Here is a 4,581-nt window from a genome sequence, read left to right as displayed (position 1 = left end):
AGGTATTTTCTGGCTGAAATTGAGGGACCTGAGCAAAAATCTGATTCAGAGACTAAAAAGGACTGCAGATGCTGTTGGATTCTGACCTCCCTGCACTCGAAGTGGATTTTCTGGAGCTACAGAAGCCCAATTGGCGCGCTCTCAACGGCGTTGGAAAGTAGACATCCTGGGCTTTCCAGCAATATATGATAGTTCATACTTTGCCCAAGATTTGATGGCCCAAACCGGCGTTCAAAATCACCCTCAGAATTCCTAGCGTTAAACGCCGGAACTGGCACAAGAATGGGAGTTAAACGCTCAAACTGGCATAAAAGCTGGCGTTTAACTCCAAGAAGAGTCTCTACACGAAAATGCTTCAATGCTCAGCCCAAGCACACACCAAGTGGGCCTGGAAGTGGATTTTTATGTCATTTACTCATCTCTGTACACCCTAGGCTACTAGTTCTCTATATATAGGACCTTTTACTATTGTATTCGGAGCTTTTGATCATGTTTTTATGATTGAACCCTCTTTGGGAGGCTGGCCATTCGGCCATGCCTAGACCTTGTTCTTATGTATTTTCAACGGTGGAGTTTCTACACACCATAGATTAAGGTGTGGAGCTCTGCTGTACCTCGAGTATTAATGCAATTACTACTGTTCTTCTATTCAATTCCGCTTGTTCTTGTTCTTGTTCTAAGATATCACTTGTTCTTCAACTTGATGAATGTGATGATCCGTGACACTCATCATCATTCTCACCTATGAACGTGTGACTGACAACCACCTCCGTTCTACCTTAGATTAGGTGAATATCTCTTGGATTTCTGGTACACGATGCATGGTTGATCGCCTAACAACCGAGCGCTCGCCTGACAACCGAGCCAGCCATTCCGTGAGATCAGAGTCTTCGTGGTATAGGCTAGAACTGATGGCGGCATTCAAGAGAATCCGGAAGGTCTAACCTTGTCTGTGGTATTCTGAGTAAGATTCAATGATTGAATGACTGTGACGTGCTTCAAACTCCTGAGGGCGGGGCGTTAGTGACAGACGCAAAAGAATCACTGGATTCTATTCCGGCCTGATTGAGAACCGACAGATGGATAGCCGTGCCGTGACAGGGTGCGTTGAACATTTCCACTGAGAGGATGGGAGGTAGCCACTGACAACGGTGAAACCCTTGCATAAGCTTGCCATGGAAAGGAGTAAGAAGGATTGGATGAAGACAGTAGGAAAGCAGAGAGACGGAAGGGACAAGCATCTTCATACGCTTATCTGAAATTCCCACCAATGAATTACATAAGTATCTCTATCTATACCTTTATCTTTTATTCATCATTCATAATCATTTGAGTTTGCCTGACTAAGATTTACAAGGTGACCATAGCTTGCTTCATACCAACAATCTCTGTGGGATCGACCCTTACTCGCGTAAGGTTTATTACTTGGACGACCCAGTACACTTGCTGGTTAGTTGTGCGAAGTTGTGTTTATGCCATGGTTTTGAACACCAAGTTTTTGGATTCATCACCGGAGACAATTTGTGTTGTGAAAAGTATTGATCACAATTTCGCATATCAAGTTTTTGGCGCCGTTGCCGGGGATTGTTCGAGTATGGACAACTGACGGTTCATCTTGTTGCTTAGATTAGGTATTTTTTTCTTCAGAGTTCTTAAGAATGAATTCTAGAGTTTCATGATGATCTGTTGAAATCTGGCTGGCTGTGAAGCCATGTCTAATGTCATTGGACCGAGGTTTCAACTTATCATCACAAGAGCTTGTTGATTTCTATCAATCTTGCTGTTGGAGCAGTGATCTGCTAAGGCTTGGCTGGCCATTGGCCATGTCTAGTGTTTTGGACCGAAGCTTTCTTTGAAAGCTTGGCTGGCTGTGAAGCCATGTCTAATTCCTGGACCGGAGTCTTAGACTAGTATTGCGCTGATTCCTGGAATTCTCATTAAGAATTTTGATATCTTTTTCCACTTAATTTTCGAAAAAGCACAAAAAAATTTACAAAATCATAAAAACCAAAAATATTTTTCCTGTTGAGACTCTATTCTCATTTTAAGTTTGGTGTCAATTGCATGTTTCTGTTTTTCTTGCATTCATTCATGTGTCTTAGTGATCTTCAAGATGTTCTTGATGATTTCATTACTCTGATCTTTAATTCCTCTTGACTTGAGTGTTTATGTGTCTCATATGCATTCTCATTAGTGTCAGTAGTATACAAACTGCTAAGTTTGGTGTCTTGTATGCATTGTTATTTGATTTTAAGTGCATTTTGATTATTCCTTATTATTAAAAATCCAAAAAGTATTTTTAATTTGTGCCTTTTCAAGTCAATAATACAGAGAATTGAAGATTCAGAACATACAGCAGAGAAATTATACAGAAAAAGCTGGGCATTCAAAACGCCCAGTGAAGAAGGCAAACTGGCGTTTAAACGCCAGCCAGGGTGCCTGGCTGGGCGTTTAACGCCCAAAAGGGTAGAGTTTTGGGTGTTAAACGCCAGAATGTGCACCATTCTGGGCGTTTAACGCCAGGATGGCACAAGAGGGAAGATTTTGTTTTTAATGCAATTTTTTTTCAAGTTTTCAAAATCTTTTCAAAATCAAATCTTTTTCAAATCATATCTTTTCAATCAAATCTTTTTCAAATTCAATTTATTTCTATTTTCAAAGATACTTGCTATCAATTAATGATTTGATTCAACATTTCAAGTATGTTGCCTTTTTTGTTGAGAAAGGTTTAATGTTTGAATCATATCTTTTCTTGATAGCCAAGTCATTAATTTTCAAAATCAAATTTTTTTTGTTTTTCAAATCATATCTTCTCAATCACATCTTTTTAAAACCAATCATATCTTCTTAACCACATCTTTTTCAAAATAACTTTCAATCAAATCTTTTTGATTTCTAATTTCAAATTCTTTTTCAAAAATCACTTGATTTCTTTCCCACTTTTATTTTCGAAGATCAATTAGTGTTTTTCAAAATGTTTTCAAAATCTTTTACTTGATTTTCGAAAATTACTTCCCCTCTTCTCACATCCTTCTATTTATGGACTAACACTATTCCTTAATGCAAAATTCGAACTCCATCTTCTTTGATAAGTTCGAATTTTCTACTTCTGCCTTCTATTTTTCTTTTCCTCTGACACCTCAAGGAATCTCTATACTGTGACATAGAGGATTCCACATTTTCTTGTTCTCTTCTCTTTCTTATGAGCAAGAGCAAGGACAAAAGCATTCTTGTTGAGGCTGATCCTGAACCTGAAAGGACCTTGAAGCGAAAGCTAAGAGAAGCCAAGGCACAACTCTGTAGAGGACCTAACAGAAATCTTCAAAGAAGAAGAACCCATGGCAGCCGAAAACAACAACAATGCCAACAATGCAAGGAAGGTGCTGGGTGACTTTACTGCACCTACTCCCGACTTCTATGGGAGAAGCATCTCTATCCCTGCCATTGGAGCAAACAACTTTGAGCTTAAGCCTCAATTAGTTTCTCTAATGCAACAGAATTGCAAGTTCTATGGACTTCCATTGGAAGATCCCCATCAGTTTTTAGTTGAATTCTTGCAAATCTGTGACACTGTCAAGACTAATGGGGTTGACCCTGAGGTCTACAGACTTATGCTATTCCCTTTTGCTGTAAGAGACAGAGCTAGGACATGGTTGGACTCACAACCTAAAGAAAGCCTGAACTCTTGGGAAAAGCTAGTCAATGCCTTCTTGGCAAAGTTCTTTCCACCTCAAAAATTGAGTAAGCTTAGAGTGGAAGTCCAAACCTTCAGACAGAAGGAAGGAGAATCCCTCTATGAAGCTTGGGAAAGATACAAACAATTAATCAGAAAGTGTCCCACTGATATGCTTTCTGAATGGAGCATCATTGGAATTTTCTATGATGGTCTCTCTGAACTATCCAAGATGTCTTTAGATAGCTCTGCTGGAGGATCTCTTCATCTGAAGAAGACGCCTACAGAAGCTCAAGAGCTGATTGAAATGGTTGCAAATAACCAATTCATGTACACTTCTGAAAGGGATTCTGTGAACAATGGAACCAATAAGAAGAAAGGAGTTCTTGAGATTGACACTCTGAATGCCATACTGGCTCAGAATAAAATATTGACTCAACAAGTCAATATGATTTCTCAAAGTCTGTCTGGAATGCAAAATGCACCAAGCAGTACTAAGGAAGCTTCACCTGAAGAAGAAGCTTATGATCCTGAGAACCCTTCAATAGAAGAGGTGAATTACATGAGAGAACCCTATGGAAACACCTATAATCCTTCATGGAGAAATCATCCAAATCTCTCATGGAAGGATCAACAGAGACCTCAACAAGGTTTCAACAACAATAATGGTGGAAGAAACAGGTTTAGCAATAGCAAGCCTTTTCCATCATCTTCTCAGCAACAGACAGAGCGTTCTAAGCAGAATACCTCTGACTTAGCAACCATGGTCTCTGATCTAATCAAAACCACTCAAAGTTTCATGACTGAAACAAGGTCCTCCATTAGAAATTTGGAGGCACAAGTGGGTCAGCTGAGCAAGAAAATTACTGAACTCCCTCCTAGTACTCTTCCAAGCAATACAGAAGAAA

The 4,581-nt window shown here is 39.5% G+C and overlaps 1 non-coding gene across 1 annotated transcript; it reads right to left on the bottom strand.

Moving 5' to 3' along the window:
• Positions 1-3,743: 3,743 nt before the first annotated feature.
• On the bottom strand, positions 3,744-3,851 carry LOC112798811 (small nucleolar RNA R71). The gene has a single exon (XR_003200408.1). It is a non-coding gene; the product is annotated as a small nucleolar RNA R71 (small nucleolar RNA).
• Positions 3,852-4,581: the final 730 nt, after the last annotated feature.

The sequence above is a fragment of the Arachis hypogaea genome, chromosome 4, assembly GCF_003086295.3.
Source record: "Arachis hypogaea cultivar Tifrunner chromosome 4, arahy.Tifrunner.gnm2.J5K5, whole genome shotgun sequence".
Lineage (NCBI taxonomy): Eukaryota > Viridiplantae > Streptophyta > Magnoliopsida > Fabales > Fabaceae > Arachis > Arachis hypogaea.
The sequence above is the reverse complement of the archived record's forward strand: the minus strand, read 5'-3'. Positions and strand labels throughout refer to the sequence as shown.